The 23,068-nt window shown below is 46.1% G+C and overlaps 1 protein-coding gene across 1 annotated transcript in view; it reads left to right on the top strand.

Annotated features, from left to right (window-relative positions):
• Positions 1-13,722: 13,722 nt before the first annotated feature.
• COL7A1 (collagen type VII alpha 1 chain) overlaps positions 13,723-23,068 on the top strand; it is a 156,115-nt gene continuing 146,769 nt past the window's right edge. The window contains exon 1 of the mRNA XM_069736324.1: positions 13,723-13,944. The gene's annotated coding sequence lies outside the window, so the exon portion shown is untranslated. The remainder of the gene's footprint in view (positions 13,945-23,068) is intronic.

The following is a 23,068-nucleotide window of genomic DNA, read 5'->3' as shown; positions in this document are numbered from 1 at the left end:
ATCGGAACACGGGAGGGAGGATTGGAGCACGGGGAAGGATTGGAGCACGGGGTGAGGGATCGCTGTGCGGGGGGGGGGGTGGATCGGAGCACGGGGGGGTCGCTGTGTGCGGGGGGGGGGGGATCGGAGTGCGGGGGGGTTTGATTGGAGCGCGGGGGGTGTGATTGGTGCACGGGGGAAGCGGACAGGAGGACGGGGGAGCGGAGCACAGGACGGAGGGGAGCGGACCACAGATCGGGGGGTTGGGGGGGCGATCGGAGGAGTGGGGTGGGTGCACATAAGTGTTTCCAGCCATGGCCGATGATATTGCAGCATCGGCCATGGCTGGATTGTAATATTTCACCAGTTTTTTAGGTGAAATATTACAAATCGCTCTGATTGGCAGTTTCACTTTCAACAGCCAATCAGAGCGATCGTAGCCACGAGGGGGTGAAGCCACCCCCCCTGGGCTAAACTACCACTCCCCCTGTCCCTGCAGATCGGGTGAAATGGGAGTTAACCCTTTCACCCGGCCTGCAGGGACGCGATCTTTCCATGACGCATATGCTGCGTCATGGGTCGGAATGGCACCGACTTTCATGACGCAGCGTATGCGTCAAAGGTCGGGAAGGGGTTAAAGAGGAACATCACATGTATTTGTTTTAACCTAGTGTAATTGACGCTTTTCTCCTGAATCCGGCGATGTTCCTGCTCCTCTCCGTTCATGAAATATGGCCGCCTCCTCTTTGTCCATGAAGCTAGCCTTTATAGTAAGTGGGTGTGGTCCTAATTCTTCTCTGTGGGTAGCTTCTTGTCCACGCCCAGTTGGATGGTTGTATAGATACCTGAGACCTGCGGTGCCACCACCCCGACGACGTGCATTTCGGCATAAGTGCCTTCTTCACTCCCCCAGAAGACACTTCTGCCAAAACGCGCGTCGGGGTGGTGGCACCTATACAACCATCTATACATTCTATATGTTTGTTTTTACTTATATCCATAAGTGTGTATGTTCACTGATGGGTTTACTCTTCTTGATATGTTAGGTACTTACCTTATTACACATGTGAACTATCACCCTGTACATAGGCATATTTCAGCTCACTTTCTGTACCTCCGACTCCAGTTTCTCTGGTTGCTATCACTGTTTATTACCCTTAAAGCTCTGTACAAATTTTTAATAATCTAACAAAGTTAAATGTTTTATTATTACACCTTGGTTCCTTCTTGACAGGATGAATTTGTAGTCCGTATCCATGGAGACATATCGATCTGTGTAGGAACTGTGTACACAAAACGGTAATTTTTTTTCTTTTAGCAGAGCAGTTCTATAATTTTTTACCATAGAGGCATTAGGGTAAAGTTTCAAAAGTTTCAACTCCACTTTCTCTGGCGGCCATTATCCACTTAAAGGAGACTGATTTCTCATCACCCTCAGGTTCGTCTCCGTCTGTGATACTTATGTTTGTGCTGCTCTTTCATGTTTAGGTATAATAAGTGTTTTTCCTCATTATTAAATGCAACTTTTTAAAAAGCCGAATCTTGTTGGGTGGATCCGTTCCTCTTCTCATCTGCCCTTATCTTCTTGTCGATTAGTGTCTTAACATTATTAAAAACTTATCACAATTTGTGCAAAAATGTAATAAGTCAATAGGGAAAAAGAATGTATGCCATCAAAGGGGTTGAAAAAAAAACCAAAACATCAATTCTTAGATATTTTCTGCAGCTGCTGACATGGCACCCATCCTGCCAGCACTATGGGTGTCGGGGAGCTAAGTGATGGAATCACCAGGTGGAGGTGACACATCGCACCCAGACTCTCCCCATAAGTCTGGAGACAAAATGACTAATTCAGGGATGTGTCAGAACATCTCCACCATCATCCAAGTATTTAGTGAGTGCTGGGCCCCCTTTATTGTTTAGACAGGCATCGGGGCACGCCAGTAGGGGGAGCTCTGCCTGGTCCTATAGAAGTGAATGGGATGAGCTGCCCATATAAACGAGCATCTGTTCCATGCTCGGTGGTCTCATTCCTTGCAGACGTGTAGGAGGCCCCATTTATGTCCCCACTATCCCCTCTTATCCTTCCTCATCCTAATGATCGTTCCATGTAATGATGTAATTGATGAACACGATCCTCGCTGCGTCCCCCCGCAGCCGGTGTAATCCTAGAGGAAGACCCCATAGCGCTGCCTCATCTAGTTTTGGCCCCGCTTCACCCTGACTGTATGACAGTATTATACAGCTGTGGATTAGTTGTGAGTGTTTCCTAGAGTGATAATAAAAAGTGCCGCCACATCCAGCCCAATAAATGGGACATGTGCCTAAAGGTCCCCAGAGCCATCTCTCCCGACCCCATACACTGTCGTACAATGATGGGTGTAGTCGTCATCATGTCCCCGGACGGCTTCACTAGATGTTGTCAGACGGTAACTCAGCAGAGATGGAGACCTCCGTGTCTAAATATTTACAGCTGAGCCCCAAAACGGAAGATTTCAGGCCCCAGGAATGTGCGGCTCCCGGCTGACATTGGCTTTATCCTTACGATGATCCCACTCTTCATTGTTCCTAATCCTCCTCCAAGAGAAGTGATAATTACTGAACGCGAGGCTCCCGGCGTGTAACCAACAATGACGAGCGATTATGGAGGATCGCGGACAGATTACATCATCATCACTTCTAATTATTTACTACAAAATCTGATTTCAGATGATTTATCTCTATGGCGCCCACATATTCCACAGCGCTGGCTGTCCGCATCAATCACACACTGAAAATCCATAAAAATACCCCAGATGTATCTGTGAAAAAAATGTTATAATTCAAGCTGCAAACATTGTTTAAAGGGACTCTGTCACCTGATTTTGGCGGGCCCTGTGTTCGGTCCGATGGGCGGTGTTTTCTGTTTCATTGACCCCTTCCTTTCCCGCTGGCCGCACTATTTTCTTGAATGTGAGTTGGTTTTCTCCATAGTACACGCGTGTGCAAGGCAATCTTGCCTTGCGCACGCGCAGTATGCTTTGCCCAACTGCGGGAAAGCCGAAAAGCATTAGTGCGCATGCGCCGGCGCACTATGTCCCAAAAGTATTTAGCTGTGTTCCGGGACATAGTGTGGCGGCGCATGCACACTAATGCTTTTCGGCTTTGCCCGCAGTTGGGCAAAGCATACTGCGCGTGCGCGTGGCAAGTACCATTAGAACACATCATAATGGTACTTCTACTGAATCTCCACCCACCTAGTGTGACTGACAGCTCTTCAGTGTCCCTCCTCCTGAATCTCCACCCACCTAGTGTGACTAGCAGATCCTCAGAGTCCCTATTCCCTGCTACAAAATCTCCATCCCCCAGTATAACTGACAGCTCCTCAGTTGTCCCTCCTCCCTGCTAATGAATCTTCACCCACCTAGTGTGACTGACAGCTCCTCAGTGTTCCTCCTCCATGCTACTGAATCTCCACCCACCTAGCGTGACTGACAGCTCCTCAGTGTCCCTCTTCCCTGATACAGAATCTCCATCCCCCAGTATAACTGACAGCTCCTTAGTATCCCTGCTACCGAATCTCAATCCCCCAATTTAACTGACAGCTCCTCAGTATCCCTCATCCATGCTACTGAATCTCCACCCACCTACTGTGACTGACAGCTCCTCAGTTTCCCTCCTCCCTGATACTGAATCTCCATACCCAATATAACTGACAGCTCCTCAGTGCCCCTCTTCCCTGCTACTGAATCCACCCACCTAGTGTGACTGACAACTGTGTCCCTCCTCCATGCTACTGAGTCTCCACCCACCTAGTGTGACTGACAGCTCCTCAGTGTCCCTCCCTGCTACTGAATCTCCACCTAGTGTAACTGACAGCTCCTCAGTGTCCCTCCTCCCTTCTACTGAATCTCCACCCACCTCGTGTGACTGACAGCTCCTCAGTGTCTCTCCTCCCTTCTACTGAATCTCCACCCACCTAGTGTGACTGACAACTCCTCAAGTGTCCCTTTCCTGCTACTGAATATCTGCCCACCTAGTGTGACTGACAGCTCCTCAGTGTCCCTCCCTGCTACTGAATCTCCACCCACCTAATGTGACTGACAGCTCCTCAGTGTCCCTCCTCCCTGCTACTGAATCTCCATCCACCTAGTGTGACTGACAGGTCCTCAGTGTCCCTCCTTCCTGCTAATGAATCTCCACCCACCTAGTGTGACTGACAGCTCCTCGTTGTCCATCCTTCCTTCTACTGAATCTCCACCCACCTAGTGTGACTGACAGCTCAGTGTCTCTCCTCCCTGCTACTAAATCTCCACCCACCTAGTGTGACTGACAGCTCCTCATTGTCCATCCTTCTACTGAATCTCCGCCCACCTAGTGTGACTGACAGCTCCTCAGTGTCCCTCCTTCCTGCTAATGAATCTCTGCCCACCTAACGTGACTGACAGCTCCTCAGTGTCCCTCTTCCCTGCTACTGAATCTCGATCCATCAATTTAACTGACAGCTCCTCATTGTCCATCCTTCCTTCTACTGAATCTCCACCCACCTAGTGTGACTGACAGCTCCTCAGTTTCCCTCATCCCTGCTACTAAATCTCCACAAACCCAATATAACTGACAACTCCTCAAGGTCCCTCCTCCATGCTTCTGAATCTCCACTGCTCAATATAACTGACAGCTCCTCAGTGTCCCTCCTCCATGCTACTGAATATCCACTCACACAACATAACTGACAACTCCTTAGTGTCCCTCCTCCCTGCTACTGAATCTCCACTTACCCAAAATAACTGACGGCTCCTCAATGTCCCTCATCCCTGCTACTGTGTCTCCACCCACCTAGTATGACTAATGGCTCCTCTGTGTCCCTCCTCTCTGATACTTCTAAATCTCCACTTACCAAGCCTGACAGCTGCAGCATATACTGAGCAGTGTGAGATCTCGGCAGGGAGGAGGGACACTGAGGAGCTGTCAGTCAGGTTAGGTGTGTGGATATTGAGATCAGCCATTTAGATATAGAATCATCCTAATTTGACAGGCGTCCGTACTTGTGACACCCTCCTGCGGACCCCACTGTGACCTATAATTTGCTGTGATATTACATGGGGCAGTGTGCTGCGGTGATTTCTTTCATCATCCAGTGACGGCTGTCAGCACGTGTCAGGGGAATCCGAGTTCACAGTCGCGATTCCCATCCTGCAGACCTCCGCTCTCCGGGGCACTGTCACATTCCGTGTGCTGGTTTCCGTCTAGTTCTGGGGGTCATACTTATGGGTTCTGACCTGGGGGCCTGTATTAATTTTGGAGGTTTAGTGTCTGTACTGAGTAGATTTGTGTTCAGTTAGTGGTCTGATCTGAGGGGTCTGTATTATTTTAGGGGTCTGGTTTGAGGTCTATTACTTTGCGGGGTTTGTTCTGGGGCCTATTTATGGGTTCTGGTCTGGGGGATCTCTATTATTTTATGGGCTCCGGATCTGTATTGATTTAAGAGGTCTGTATATTGGGGTCTGGTGTGTGTATTTAGAGGGGCTGGTCTGGGGTCAATATTAAAGGGGTCCGCTCTGGGTCCTGTAGTTATTTAAGGGGTGAGCTCTGTTTTTACTATTCGGGTCACTGTCTCTATATGTTCCCTAAGGACCTGTGCGGAGCGGACATGCGGTAAGGAACCTCGTAGACTTTGGAGAACTTGGCCGTTGTGCAGCGCCGTCTTCTCGATATTCTGGAAACTCATCGCACCGGCGCCATTTTTCTTACGGGAAATGGGTTGGTAGGAGTTAACGGGCTGATAAAGGAGGACAATAGCTGACAGAAATCTGATGTTTGTAATTATAGTAAGAGTTAACGATGGAGTTGGAGGCAATGACAAGTAACCTGACACTGAAGGCAAACACACACGGTTACTTTAGAGAGAAGCTTTCCGCAGACAGGACACGACACGCCGCGCCTGACACATCTGCACCGTGCAAGTTCCATCGGGCCTGGTATCTGCGCAAGAATGAAAGGCGTCCATTCTAGGACCAGAGCTCTGTCCATCATCGTCGCCACCTCAAGTCACACATTGACGTTGCCTTCAGATTCATGCTTGAGCTTTAGATGATGTGCAAATAGCCTGTGGCACTCCTGCTATTGTAAAACTACAACTCCCAGCATGCCCCATGACAAGCACCATGCTGTACTTGCTTCATTTTGGTCCTAAATTCTGCACATAGGCTGCAGCTCAGTCTTTTCCAACACAGTGCTCAAAATCTCCTCCATAGAATGAGTGAATTTACCTGCAGTCACCACTAGAGGGAGCTCACCAAGAACAAGTTTACTATTGAGCTCAATGGGAGCTCCCCCTGGTGTTGACTTCTGGTAGCCACAATCTTAATGAAGGGAAAGCAGGGGGTTTGGAGCTCTGTATCAGATAAAACTGAGATCCAGACCCCATAAAGATATATCAGGAATTTTATCAGCCCATAATTTTGCACTTATTCTGGTCTGGGTTCTTTATTTATGTAGTCTGGAGTCTATATTATTTAGCTGTTGAGTTTATTTATTTAGAGGGTACAGGGGGTCTGTTCCAGGGTCTATGTATTTAGAGGGTCTGGTCTTGGGTCTAAATCCAGAGGGTCTGGTCTGGGAGGGCTGTATCATTGTAAAGGGTCTAGGCTGGATCTATTCATCTATCAAGAATGGTTTTGGGCTATATCTAGAGGGTCTGGGGTCTATTTATTTAGAGGGTCTGGTCTGAGAGGCTGTATTATTACAGGGGGAATGGCGTCTATTTTTTTTAGAGGGTCTTGTCTTGGGCTATATCTTGAGGGGCTGTATCATTACAGGCGGTCTGGTCTGGGGTCTGTTTGTTTAGCTGGTCTGGTCTTGGGTTATATCTAGAGGGTCTTGCTTAGCGGACTGTATTATTATTATAGATGCCTTGGTCTGCAGTTTATTTATTTAGAGGGTTTGGTCAGGGGTCTTTTTATTTCGGGGGGCCTGGTCTGGGGTCTGTATTGATTTAGGAGGTCTGGTTGAGATGCACTTTAAAGGACATTTTACCTTAAAAAAAAAAAAAAGTTATTTTGGGATTTCTGACATATTAAATATTTTTCAAGATTTATATCAATAAAGCGTAACTACTGTATAATAAACTGATATATGTTGTTTCTTTATCCCTTGCTATGGCCAGCTCCCTGCTTGCTGTCAGTGAATGCGAACATTATTTTCATGGAGCGGCTAAAAAAAATATTTGTCCTGATCGTGTCGGAGGTCTCCGATGCACTGTACCTGGCCGGGCACCTATGTAAGCGACAGAAGATCTATCAGGGCCTGTGATGAAACACTGACATTTACTCAATCCTGATACATTGTGCAGCCAGAATGAATCATACAGATACACTGCGACCACTGGGGAGAGCCATGAACGGCCACATTCCTTCTGAGTTTGCATGAACTCTGTCAAGAGAAATCTGATGAGGACACTCAATGTCCAGAGGCTTTTCCGAATCCTAGAAATGAGTTATTGTAACCCGACCGACCCCTGGAGAGCGTTAACCACAAGTTATTCTATCTAGAAGGTCATCGCCAGCGGTGAAGGGGTCATCCTGTGCAGATGTCTTTGAGGTTTGCACAGTTCCTTGGAGTGGTTGCTCTCTTTGCAGATGCAGGAGATCGATTTCTCTGATACAAAGCTCCAAATCTCCTGCATAAAAATAAAAAAAAACAAATCAAATGAGAAAAATTCTGGCTGCTCGAAGTCACCACTAGGGGGAGCTCACTGCAATGGCTGTTATACAGCTCCCATTGAATGCAATAATAAATCCATCTGAGCTCCCCCTAGTGGAGACTGTAGGAAGACAAAATATTTTTTTTCTCTTGTTTATGCAGAGGGTTTGGACCTGCGTATTAGAAAAACCGTGCTCGATTCCCAGCAAGTTTTCATGCTGGAAATAAAGGGTAGTAAGTCAGTGGGACAACTAATAGATCTCAGCACTCCCTGATTACCTCTAGCTATCGGGGCATGCTGAGTGTTGTAGTTTTTCAATGGCTGGAGATTTCCTCTATAACTTATTGCAATCAGCCTCTCCTCCTCTGACATTGCCCATCTTATAAGTCAGCCTCTGTGTCTGTAACATTCCGGCTGCAGATATATGGAATTTCTGGAATCCTCGGAGCTTTGCTGCCTGTAAGGCTTTTTAATAGAAGAGCATCTATTCCTTACTCAGGACATATAAGGGACTCAATCCAGGTGACAGGAGAAGCTCCCAAATCTGGAATATATGGGAACAAGGGTGGTCCACCCCATCTGATGTATAGGAAACATAAAGGGGCCTAAAGGTCGTACGTCCCATACAGGCAGCCCACCCTATGGGATCTTGGCCTCAACCCTTCTTTTATGGGTGGTGAGACCCTGTGCAGGGATCCTCGCTCCACAGGGGAACCATAGGGACCCCTTCATTTTATTTTTTCTCTATGGGGTCACATTGCCCCTTTGCAACGTGTTGATAAAAAGTAATAAATTAGCTCAGCGCCTAGAATCACATTTGAAGGCTGATCACCAGCAGCCCCATCTGACCACAAGGTCATTAAAAGGGGGTGGTTATAATTGTAGGGGTCTTCCAGGATGGAATAGAAGCATACATGTCCTATTCTTGTTCACAGCTGAGACTTTGTTACAATGTTTGAGTGTAGTCAATTCTTGGAGCTGCAGCACAAGTGTCTCCTGGTTTCAGGCTGATTGATACATTGTAACAATCTTGTAAGAAGCTTTAATCCTTCATTGTGGCTGAGGATGAGGATGTGACCGGCCTTCACTTACAGCCGTGACTTCATTCTCGGCATCTTGGGAGGCCTCATCAAAGCTCGGGCTCCTTTCCTTCTCCTACAGAGATAACTATATATCAGCAGATGATACAAAGCTGTTATTCCGCAGCGGATACATTGTATGGACGGGAAATAGAAATCCAAAATGGGGACAAGGCGAGAATCAGCCGCCAACCGCAGAGCTGACGGCGACTCTGAGCCCGGCCCATCCTCAGCCTGAATGCACATAATACTCCACGTGTGAACACAGCCCAGAAACACTTCTACACCACTGTTTACGGTGAATTTATAGGAGCTGATTTCAGGCCATTACATAGCGCTGATCGGATGTATAGACGATTATCGGATTATTTCACGGAAAGACAAACAATAATCGGAAATGAACATCCATATGTATGACGGAGCTGCCGGTAGTTTTACAACTGGCTACTGTACAGGGAGCACAAACTGGTAAAAATGATATCAGGAGGTGACGGAGGCTAAAAATGGGACATTGCAGTCCAATATCTCAACAAAATGCACAAATCCACCATGCGTGTGTGTACACACATATATAAACCCACACCTACTGACAACCTCTACATACAACTGATAACACAGGATCCACCATTTACAATAAGTGATGTCACAGCTCACCTCCTCCTCCTGTACAATGACTGATAACACCTCTATATACAGCCAATAACACGGGATCCACCATTCACAGTAGGTGATGTCACAGCTCACCTCCTCCTCCTGTACAATGACTGATAATACCTCTATATACAGTAGATAACACAGGATCCACCATTCATAATAGATGATGTCACAGCTCACCTCCCCCTACTGTACAATGACTGATAATACCTCTATATACAGTAGATAACACAGGATCCACCATTTACAATAGGTGATGTCACAGCTCACCTCCTCCTCCTGTACAATGACTGATAACACCTCTATATACAGTAGATAACACAGGATCCACCATTCACAATAGGTGATGTCACAGCTCACCTCCTCCTCCTGTACAATGACTGATAACACCTCTATATACAGCCAATAACACGGGATCCACCATTCACAGTAGGTGATGTCACAGCTCACCTCCTCCTCCTGTACAATGACTGATAACACCTCTATATACAGTAGATAACACAGGATCCACCATTCATAATAGATGATGTCACAGCTCACCTCCCCCTACTGTACAATGACTGATAATACCTCTATATACAGTAGATAACACAGGATCCACCATTTACAATAGGTGATGTCACAGCTCACCTCCTCCTGTACAATGACTGATAACACCTCTATATACAGTAGATAACACAGGATCCACCATTCACAATAGGTGATGTCACAGCTCACCTCCTCCTCCTGACAATGACTGATAACACCTCTATATACAGTAGATAACCCAGGATCCATCATTCACAATAGGTGATGTCACAGCTCACCTCCTCCTCCTGTACAATGACTGATAACACCTCTATATACAGTAGATAACACAGGATCCAACATTCACAATAGGTGATGTCACAGCTCACCTCCTCCTCCTGTATAATGACTGATAACACCTCTATATACAGTAGATAACACAGGATCCACCATTCACAATAGATGATGTCACAGCTCACCTCCTCCTCCTGTACAATGACTGATAACACCTCTATATACAGTAGATAACACAGGATCCACCATTCATAATAGATGATGTCACAGCTCACCTCCCCCTACTGTACAATGACTGATAATACCTCTATATACAGTAGATAACACAGGATCCACCATTCACAATAGGTGATGTCACAGCTCACCTCCTCCTCCTGTACAATGACTGATAACACCTCTATATACAGCCAATAACACGGGATCCACCATTCACAGTAGGTGATGTCACAGCTCACCTCCTCCTCCTGTACAATGACTGATAACACCTCTATATACAGTAGATAACACAGGATCCACCATTCATAATAGATGATGTCACAGCTCACCTCCCCCTACTGTACAATGACTGATAATACCTCTATATACAGTAGATAACACAGGATCCACCATTTACAATAGGTGATGTCACAGCTCACCTCCTCCTGTACAATGACTGATAACACCTCTATATACAGTAGATAACACAGGATCCACCATTCACAATAGGTGATGTCACAGCTCACCTCCTCCTCCTGACAATGACTGATAACACCTCTATATACAGTAGATAACCCAGGATCCATCATTCACAATAGGTGATGTCACAGCTCACCTCCTCCTCCTGTACAATGACTGATAACACCTCTATATACAGTAGATAACACAGGATCCAACATTCACAATAGGTGATGTCACAGCTCACCTCCTCCTCCTGTATAATGACTGATAACACCTCTATATACAGTAGATAACACAGGATCCACCATTCACAATAGATGATGTCACAGCTCACCTCCTCCTCCTGTACAATGACTGATAACACCTCTATATACAGTAGATAACACAGGATCCACCATTCATAATAGATGATGTCACAGCTCACCTCCCCCTACTGTACAATGACTGATAATACCTCTATATACAGTAGATAACACAGGATCCACCATTTACAATAGGTGATGTCACAGCTCACCTCCTCCTCCTGTACAATGACTGATAACACCTCTATATACAGTAGATAACACAGGATCCAACATTCACAATAGGTGATGTCACAGCTCACCACCTCCTCCTGTATAATGACTGATAACACCTCTATATACAGTAGATAACACAGGATCCACCATTCACAATAGATGATGTCACAGCTCACCTCCTCCTCCTGTACAATGACTGATAACACCTCTATATACAGTAGATAACACAGGATCCACCATTCACAATAGATGATGTCACAGCTCACCTCCTCCTGTACAATGACTGATAACCCCTCTATACACAGTAGATAACACAGGATCCACCATTCACAATAGGTGATGTCACAGCTCACCTCCTCCTCCTGTACAATGACTGATAACACCTCTATATATACAGTAGATACCACAGGATCCACCATTCACAATAGAGGATGTCACAGCTCACCTCCTCCTCCTGTACAATGACTGATAACATCTCTATATACAGTACATAACACAGGATCCACCATTCACAATAGATGACGAGCCACAGGTTAGGGACCAGAACTGATGCAGGGAGTCCCCCGAGTCCTATATATCTAGTCCTGGGGCATACGGGGTTAACAGACTCCCACCTGTATAATGTGTATATGGGACTAGTCATGGTATAAGGGGCGAGTGACTCAGTCCGCCCACAGAGGAGATGTGGGGTCTCATGTGCAGGCAGCTGTGCCGAGTCTGAAAAACTCATCGGAATCAGCAACAAGTCCCACCGAAGCCCCCCAGGACCGACTGCGAGACGTTACTGTGCAGCCCCAGCCCAAGCATGGGAATGCTGGACACAGACCGCAGAATCCGGCTGCAGCCCGGAGACCGTGCCCCATGGGAGCCATTACCCTTCTAGATTACCGAATAGTCAGCTTAAAGGGACGGTCCAGGAATTTAGAAAAAGTTGCGTAAAAGCAGGAAAAGGTATAAAAATAACTTAAAAATCCCCATCTACTAAAAATGCCGCCAGTCCGGTGGTCCCTGCTGATCCATCATCAATGACATCACACAGTGGCGTAACTCGAAACTCATGGGCCCCCAAATATTATAAATCTTTAATATCAATAGTCTTTTTCTTTAGGCCAAAGGGACTGGGGCTCCAGGGCCCATGTGCAATTGCAACCCCTGCACCTGTTGAAGTTACACCCCTGACATCACATATATTGTTCACATGACCGCTGCAGCCAATCGCTGGCATTAGAGCACAAGACCGCTGATTGGTTGCAGAAGGTCATGTGATTGATTAACATGTCATTGCTAGAGGACCCTCAGGGACCACCCACCAGAAAGGTGACTGGGAAATTAGCCAGTATTTGGCATTTCTGTTTCTAGCTTTTTGCCATTTTTCTAAAAATTCCTGGAGAACCCCTTTAAGGAATATTAGTTAAACTCCTCCCTGCAGTGAAAAACATAGAGCAAGGGGACCCCAAAAAATCAAATATTGCCCCTGCTGGCGCTAGATAATGTCCCGAGACCGCTAAATTCTGGGCAGGATGGACCAAAGCCTGTTTTTCCTCAAACCGGCTCCACTTTTCAATCTTCCCAGAATAGAGGAGACGGGTGAAACACCTTGACCCGTCCGATTCTACTGTGTCCCAGCCGCTCCTCTGTTATCCCTCCTGCAATTATATACTGATAAATTGAACGGTGGGCATCCCCCCCGCCATATAGGGTATTTGTGACACATAGGTTTGCATAGGAGCTGTATACATAAAACGGTGGCAGATTATAGTTGCTTTTTTAAAGTCACTGCTGTGCCGTATAGTCATGCATCAAATGTAGGAGACCGATTGTGCCTGTAATAAGATAGTATTATATGGCAAATCTTGGGTCATACGAATACGAAACGTGGCGCACGTCTCCATCTCATCCTCTGCAGAGGTAAAAAAAAAAATATTTTGAAAAATTCATATTTTTTCCCAGAAATAGCGCCACCTTTGTCCATAGGCCGGCATTGCAATATTGACATAAATCTGCTGCAATACCACGCACAGCCATTAGACAAGGGTGGCGCTGTTTCACACAGAGCCAGGAATGATCAGATTACAAGGGATTCTCCTTCTTCCAGCTGCTTCCCAGCTTCCTCCTGCAAACTCTTTTTTTCCCTCCTTTCAGAGGAGGAGGAGGAGCGGGGAACGTTAGAGGGGAGACTCTGTGTCACCCACGGTCCGGGGTCCATTCACCTGGCGGGCAGCAGATTGTAGCTGGGATTTCCATATCTCCCCATCTATTGGCTGCCAGCGCAGGGGAAGGGCTGGGGGATTCGTTACAGCGCAGCGACTTTTTCTATAGCTTTAGGGTACATGCTAAAAAAAAAAAAATCTGGGAGAGGCAACGACAGAAAGGAGCAAAAGAAGAACCAGGAAAGGAACTTTTGGGGAGTTATTTGATGACATTTTTGCATTTCTTCCAAGGATTTTCTCATCTTCTGGGGCAGAAAGTGAATTTTAAAGAAGGCGGAAAGTGAAGAAGGCGCCCCCCCGATAATTCCCGGCTACCTATAGGAAGGGGACGGATCCGGAGGGTGGATTATGCACCTACAGCAAAGGTAACCGCTCAATTTACCTTCATTTTCGGAAATAGGAAGTTGACGTCTCCCCCCATGTCCCTGCAGGACGACATTAAGGGTGTGTGTGACCCCTCTGCCCTCTAGACCCACTTTTCAGGACCCCAGGAAAGCTGGTTATGCCTGTATGCCGGCATTACTCACATGTCTTCTGCGGATGTGCAGCAGATCCAGGTGGGAAATAAGCCCACATCTTAGATTTTAGCGTCCTCTGACCCATTGCGTCCCCTCTTCTGACCTAATAGTATAACATATGGTGTCCGACCCCCGGAACATTATTGCCCTAATGGGGTCTCTGATTTCATACTTTGTTCTGTTATAGGAAGATTACATGTTATCCCCCAACTCACTGCTCACTGGGAGTCCAACCACTGGGACCACCAGAGAACGGGACCATGCAGACCCCTATCTAAATGGAGCATGCGCACCTCCACACTGTCTTCAGGACTGCTGGAGATAGGGGAGCGGGTACCCATTAACCCCTTTAGTACTGATAGGTGAGTTTTTTCATCTGTGACCACCAGGTAGACGGCACTACGACTGGCAGTAAAATAGACTGGTGGGAGGAATTGGAGCTCGGTTCTTCCAGGGTCGTCATAGTTTGGGAAACTGACCTGAAAAAGTTTGCCAGAATTGGAAAATACCAGATTGTGCCATCTTTGTCTTTCCTAAATTCTGGGATAATGTTTGGCACCATCACCCCCATGATCCGGACATTCTGCTGCTCACTTTAGAACCGATGGGATTTTTTTTTCACCTGTGACGTCTGACGTACGAGGGCGTAGAACGAGTGATGCCCTTAACTGGCGCGGGCAACACAATGTATCAGCCGCCGGGTGCAATAATGGTAGAAACGACAAAAAGTGGTAATGAACCCAGCACACCATTATGAGGAGCAGGGAAAGGCGTCGTGACCACACGTGATAAGCCAAGGAAATAACGTATTCCAGCTCCTTACAATTCAAAACTTTATTAATGAAGATTTTGTCTGAGCTAACAGAGGAGACGACCGGAGAGCGCTGAAACGTGTCGCCATTTTTTGTGTGACATGGAATCCATTTAATCTGCATTAAAAGAGTTTTACATTTTTAAGGAGCTGGAATACAGTTTTTTTCCTTGAACAATAATAATATCTGCTGGGCGCTGTATAGATTGGGCACTACATGTGTTTGGCAGTACATGGGTTGGGCACTATATGGGTTGGGTACTACATGGGTTGGGCAATGCATGTGTTGGCCACTACATGGCTTGAGCACTACATGTGTTGGGCACTGTATGGGTTGGACACTACATAGGTTGGCACTACATGTGTTGGGCAGTACATGGGTTGGGCACTATATGGGTTGAGCATTACGTGGGTTGGGCACTACATTGGTTGGGCACTATAAGGGTTAGGTACTACATTGGTTGGGCACTACATGTGTTGGGCACTACATGGCTTGAGCACTACATGTGTTGGGCAGTACATGGGTTGGGCACTATATGGGTCGAGCATTACGTGGGTTGGGCACTACATGGGTTGGGCAGTACATGTGCTGGGCACTATATGGGTTGAGCATTAGGTGGGTTGGGCACTACATGGGTTGGCACTACATGGGTTGGGCAGTATATGGGTTGGGCACTGTATGGGTTGGACACTACATGGGTTGGCACTACATGTGTTGGGCACTACATGGGTTGCGCACTACATGTGTTGGGCAGTACATGGGTTGGGTACTATATGGGTTCAGCATTACGTGGGTTGGGCACTACATGGGTTGGCATTACATGGCTTGAGCACTACAAGTGTTGGGCAGAACATGGGTTGGGCACTATATTTCCTGGGCACTTCAAGTGCTGAGCAGTATATGGTTGTGCACTACATGGGTTGGGCAGTATATGGGTTGCGCACTACAAGTGTTGGGCAGTACATGGGTTGGGCACTATATTTCCTGGGCACTTCATGTGTTGGGTAGTATATGGGTTGGGCACATAGGTTGGCATTACATGTGTTGGGCACTACATGGGTTGAGCATTATGTGGGTTGGGCACTATATGTACTTGGCACTACATGGGTTGGGCCCTGATTGGACTTCAGAGGTGTTTGAGCTTAAATGGGTTTTCTAGTTTTGGCTGCAATTTGTTTAAAAAAAAACAAAATTACAATCTGTGCTTATTTCTCCTCCATCTCTTTATTTCTCGTCCATCTCTGAGTCTCTGTCCCTGCACCCAGTGTCTGCTATTGTCTGCGGTGCTGATGTCACTTCAACAGCGCTGCAGCCAATCAGTGATCTCAGTGACACTCAGTGGCTCATGCCGTCAAATTAGGCAGCACAGCTGAGCTCAGTGATTGGCTGCAGCGCTGTTGAAGTGATGTGAATGCTGCAGACAAATATAGAGACTTAGGTTCTGGGGAGGGGGAGTAAAGCGCAGTTTGGATTTTTAAAAATAAACTGAAGACGGAAATTGGAAAACCCCTTAAACCCCAGAGACCAGTCATCTCCCACCGACTATAATGGTGCGGGCACAGCTGCCGCCAGGACATGCAGAAAGGTCTAGTTTTGCAACTTAAAGGATTTCTCCAGGCACATGACATTAATGATCTTTATGACAGGTCATCAGTATTGGATCAGTGGGACATAAGTCCTGGCACCTCCACCGATCAGCTGGTATTAGAGCACGGAGTAAGATGAACGGTGCTGATCCCCAGATCCCGGCAGCAGCCGCTATAAAGTGATCGCAGCCGTCCGTATCAGCCCCATCCACTGTCCACAGAGCTAATAACAGTTGATTGTGGGGGTGTTGGTTCTCCATCGATTTCATATTGATGATCTGCTAAAAAAAAGTTATCAATATCAGATGCTCGGAGATTCCCTTTAAGTGACTCCTCAGATGAGCATCACATCTACAGATCAATCCACAGAGGAGGCGATGAATCCATTGTACAGAAGATCAGCGCTCGTCCCTCCCCATAACGCTGTATACCTGGGGGCGGCAGATGGGGCTTCTCCGAAGTATGATGTCACCTAGACTGAGGCTTGGGTGCAGAAGGTGCGGTCACATATAAGACTAATCTCCACATCATCAAACACAAGGACGACCGCGCCCATCATCCACCGCCGCTACTGGAAGGGAGGATCTAAGTCAATCACTAGGGGCTGCAAAAGTTATCAACCCCCATAAGAGTCAACAGATTTATCCAGATTACAAATGGCACCAACATCCATCTAATATCTGATATCTGTCTACTATCTATCTATTATCTATCTATTATCTAAATATTATTTATCTATCTAATCTATCTATCTATCTATTATCTGTCTACAGCGGATTCGGAAAGTATTCAGACCACTTTAATTTTTTCACTCTTTGTTTCACTGCAGCCATTTGGTAAATTCAAAAAAGGTTCATTTTTTTCTCATCAATGTGCACTCTGCACCCCATCTTGACTGAAAAAAAACACATAAGTCTTCAGCCCCTTTGCTCAGTATTGGGTAGAAGCCCCTTTTGAGCTAGTACAGCCATGAGTCTCCTTGGGAATGATGCAACAAGTTTTTCCCCCCCTGGATTTGGGGATCTTCTGCCATTCTTCCTGGCAGATCCTCTCCAGTTCCGTCAGGTTGGATGGTGAACGTTGGTGGATGCCATTTTCAGGTCTCTCCAGAAATGCTCAGTTGGGTTTAGGTCAGGGCTCTGGCTGAGCCGGTCAGGAATGGTCACAGAGTTATTCTGAAGCCGTTCCTTTGTTATTATAGCTGTGTGCTTAGAGTCATTGTCTTGTTGTAAGGTGAATCTTTGGCCAAGTCTGAGGTCCACAGCACTCTGGAAGAGGTTTTCATCCAGGATATCTCTGTACTTGGCCGCAATCATGTTTCCTTCAGTGACAACCAGTCGTCCTGTCCCTGCAGCTGGAAAACGCCCCCATAGCATGATGCTGCCTCCACCATGTTTCACTGTTGGTATTGTATTGGGCAGGTGATGAGCAGTGCCTGGTTTTCTCCACACATATCGCTTAGAATTATTACCAAAAAGTTCTATCTTCGTCTCATCAGACCAGAGAATCTTATTTCTCATAGTCTGGGAGTCCTTCATGTGTTTTTTAGCAAACTCTATGCGGCTTTCATACGTCTTGCACTGAGGAGAGGCTTCCGTCGGGCCACTCTGCCATAAAGGCCTGACTGGTGGAGGACTGCAGAGATAGGTGACTTTGTGGAACTTTCTCCCATCTCCCTACTGCATCTCTGGAGCTCAGCCACAGTGATCTTGGGGTTCTTCTTTACCCCTCTCACCAAGGCTCTTCTCCCACGATTGCTCAGTTTGGCTGGACGGCCAGGCCTAGGAAGACTTCTGGTGGTCCCAAACTTCTTCCATTTAAGGATTATGGAGACCACTGTGCGCTTAGGAACCTTGAGCACCGCAGACATTCTGTTGTAACCTTGGCCAGATCTGTGCCTTGCCACAATTCTGTCTCTGAGCTCCTTGGCCAGTTCCTTTGACCTCACGATTCTCATTTGGTCTGACATGCACTGTGAGCTGTGAGGTCTTATATAGACAGGTGTGCGCCGCTCCAAATCAAGTCCTATCAGTGTAATTACAGACAGCTGGACTCCAATAAGGGAGTAGAACCATTTCAAGGAGGATCACAAGGAAATGGACAGCATGTGGATTAAATATGAGTGTCTATCTATCTATCTATCTATCTATCTATCTATCTATCTATCTATCTATCTATCTATCTATCTATCTATCTATCTATTATATCTATCTATCATCTGTATATTATCTATCTACAGTATCTATTATATCTATCTATCTATCGATCTCTCTGGTTTCTAGGGGAATCCCTTGGAATGGCTTCTCGGTGGCTTTCTTGGCTCGGCTCTATACAGTACAGGAGCATTAATCTCTCCCGGCTCCTCGCTGAGAATGGGGTACACGGAGCAGAGGTTGCTGTCTCCATAAATAGGGGGAGATGTCTCCTTGGCAGCTGCACAATGGCCGTCTTCTCGGAGCCCCGAGCTCCAGCCGTGCCCTTTACAATGAACCAGAACCGGCCTCTCAGGATGTCAAAGGGCCTGGAAACTCCTCAGCCGGGGGCCCAACAGACCAACCAATAAACGGGGGGCCAGGGTGGTGTCCGGGCAGCAGGGGGGCTCCACTTTTTATGTCTGTTGGACCTTGAACATAAAGAGGCTTTAATAGCAAAATGTAGAAAAGCAAGAAAAAAAGCAAGATCATAAAGTGAAAGACAAAAAGAAAAACCAAACATAGATAAAGAGAAAAGATTTGATGTATTTTACACGTAGCGCCATTATTTCATCAAGTTCTGGTCTAGTTTGTGGACAGATGATCACTTTGCTCTTCTCATTTCTTCCTTTGTTGTATGGAGACATTACACAGTGCTGTGAGGAGTTTAGCACCGCTACATCTGCTGCCTTCTGCTCATTCATCCTAACCCTTGTATAAAACATGCACTATCCCTTTAATAAGTCTGTCTCTGTAACATGTGGCGGCATTATATATCTACCTGCACACCAGGCGCCGTGTGGTGTAACCAGGGCCGGTTATATTCCTATTAATAGCTGATAATACATAATCTGTAGCCTGCGAGCATATAGTGTGCGGGATGAGAATTACCACAGATGATGGGTGGAGTCCTCCATGCCCCCGGCTACACATTACAGCATCAGACACACCTATCCAGGTTCAGATTATAGTGCTGAGCGAACAGATGGCCACCGGTGCCTCCTGCCTGGATCTGTTATAGAGAGGAAGCCGCAACGTGCACTATAATCAAAGCCGTCCGTAACCATAGAGAATTCACGGATAGATGTGTCACAGCTGGAGATCTGTACTATTGTGCCGGTGCAGTCACTGTGTACATACATGACTGATCCTGTATTATACCCCAGAGCTGCACTCACTATTCTGCTGGTGCAGTCACTGTGTACATACATTACATTACTGATCCTGAGTTACATCCTGTATTATACCCCAGAGCTGCACTCACTATTCTGCTGGTGCAGTCACTGTGTACATACATTACATTACTGATCCTGAGTTACCTCCTGTATTATACTCCAGAGCTGCACTCACTATTCTGCTGGTGCAGTCACTGTGTACATACATTACATTACTGATCCTGAGTTACATCCTGTATTATACTCCAGAGCTGCACTCACTATTCTGCTGGTGCAGTCACTGTGTACATACATTACATTACTGATCCTGAGTTACATCCTGTATTATACCCCAGAGCTGCACTCACTACTCTGCTGGTGCAGTCACTGTGTACATACATTACATTACTGATCCTGAGTTACATCCTGTATTATACCCCACAGCTGCACTCACTATTCTGCTGGTGCAGTCACTGTGTACATACATTACATTACTGATCCTGAGTTACATCCTGTATTATACCCCAGAGCTGCACTCACTATTCTGCTGGTGCAGTCACTATGTACATACATCACATTACTGATCCTGAGTTACATCCTGTATTATACCCCAGAGCTGCACTCACTATTCTGCTGGTGCAGTCACTGTGTACATACATTACATTACTGATCCTGAGTTACATCCTGTATTATACCCCAGAGCTGCACTCACTATTCTGCTGGTGCAGTCACTGTGTACATACATTACATTACTGATCCTGAGTTACCTCCTGTATTATACTCCAGAGCTGCACTCACTATTCTGCTGGTGCAGTCACTGTGTACATACATTACATTACTGATCCTGAGTTACATCCTGTATTATACTCCAGAGCTGCACTCACTATTCTGCTGGTGCAGTCACTGTGTACATACATTACATTACTGATCCTGAGTTACATCCTGTATTATACTCCAGAGCTGCACTCACTATTCTGCTGGTGCAGTCACTGTGTACATACATTACATTACTGATCCTGAGTTACATCCTGTATTATACCCCAGAGCTGCACTCACTACTCTGCTGGTGCAGTCACTGTGTACATACATTACATTACTGATCCTGAGTTACATCCTGTATTATACCCCACAGCTGCACTCACTATTCTGCTGGTGCAGTCACTGTGTACATACATTACATTACTGATCCTGAGTTACATCCTGTATTATACCCCAGAGCTGCACTCACTATTCTGCTGGTGCAGTCACTATGTACATACATCACATTACTGATCCTGAGTTACATCCTGTATTATACCCCAGAGCTGCACTCACTATTCTGCTGGTGCAGTCACTGTGTACATACATTACATTACTGATCCTGAGTTACATCCTGTATTATACCCCAGAGCTGCACTCACTATTCTGCTGGTGCAGTCACTGTGTACATACATTACATTACTGATCCTGAGTTACATCCTGTATTATACTCCAGAGCTGCACTCACTATTCTGCTGGTGCAGTCACTGTGTACATACATTACATTACTGATCCTGAGTTACCTCCTGTATTATACTCCAGAGCTGCACTCACTATTCTGCTGGTGCAGTCACTGTGCACATACATTACATTGCTGATCCTGAGTTACATCCTGTATTATACCCCAGAGCTGCACTCACTATTCTGCTGGTGCAGTCACTGTGCACATACATTACATTGCTGATCCTGAGTTACATCCTGTATTATACCCCAGAGCTGCACTCACTATTCTGCTGGTGCAGTCACTATGTACATACATTACATTACTGATCCTGAGTTACATCCTGTATTATACTCCAGAGCTGCACTCACTATTCTGCTGGTGCACTCACTGTGTACATACATTACATTACTGATCCTGAGTTACATCCTGTATTATACCCCAGAGCTGCACTCACTATTCTGCTGGTGCAGTCACTGTGTACATACATTACATTACTGATCCTGAGTTACATCCTGTATTATACTCCAGAGCTGCACTCACTATTCTGCTGGTGCACTCACTGTGTACATACATTACATTACTGATCCTGAGTTACATTCTGTATTATACCCCAGAGCTGCACTCACTATTCTGCTAGTGCAGTCACTGTGTACATACATTACTGATCCTGAGTTACCTCCTGTATTATACTCCAGAGCTGCACTCACTATTCTGCTCGTGCAGTCACTGTGTACATACATTACAATACTGATCCTGAGTTACATCCTGTATTATACCCCAGAGCTGCACTCACTATTCTGCTGGTGCAGTCACTGTGTACATACATTACATTACTGATCCTGAGTTACATCCTGTATTATACCCCAGAGCTGCACTCACTATTCTGCTGGTGCAGTCACTGTGTACATACATTACATTACTGATCCTGAGTTACATCCTGTATTATACTCCAGAGCTGCACTCACTATTCTGCTGGTGCAGTCACTGTGTACATACATTACATTACTGATCCTGAGTTACATCCTGTATTATACTCCAGAGCTGCACTCACTATTCTGCTGGTGCAGTCACTGTGTACATACATTACATTACTGATCCTGAGTTATATCCTGTATTATACCCCAGAGCTGCACTCACTAATCTGCTGGTGCAGTCACTGTGTACATACATTACTGATCCTGAGTTACCGTACATCCTGTATTATTCCCCAGAGCTGCACTCACTATTCTGCTGGTGCAGTCACTGTGTACATACATTACATTACTGATCCTGAGTTACATCCTGTATTATACTCCAGAGCTGCACTCACTATTCTGCTGGTGCAGTCACTGTGTACATACATTACATTACTGATCCTGAGTTACATCCTGTATTATACCCCAGAGCTGCACTCACTATTCTGCTGGTGCAGTCACTGTGTACATACATTACATTACTGATCCTGAGTTACATCCTGTATTATACTCCAGAGCTGCACTCACTACTCTGCTGGTGCACTCACTGTGTACATACATTACATTACTGATCCTGAGTTACATCCTGTATTATACTCCAGAGCTGCACTCACTATTCTGCTGGTGCAGTCACTGTGTACATACATTACATTACTGATCCTGAGTTATATCCTGTATTATACCCCAGAGCTGCACTCACTAATCTGCTGGTGCAGTCACTGTGTACATACATTACTGATCCTGAGTTACATCCTGTATTATTCCCCAGAGCTGCACTCACTATTCTGCTGGTGCAGTCACTGTGTACATAC

The sequence above is a fragment of the Ranitomeya imitator genome, chromosome 8, assembly GCF_032444005.1.
Source record: "Ranitomeya imitator isolate aRanImi1 chromosome 8, aRanImi1.pri, whole genome shotgun sequence".
In the NCBI taxonomy this organism is placed as follows: domain Eukaryota; kingdom Metazoa; phylum Chordata; class Amphibia; order Anura; family Dendrobatidae; genus Ranitomeya; species Ranitomeya imitator.
Note: the sequence above shows the minus strand (reverse complement) of the source record. Positions and strands in the feature narration are given on the sequence as shown.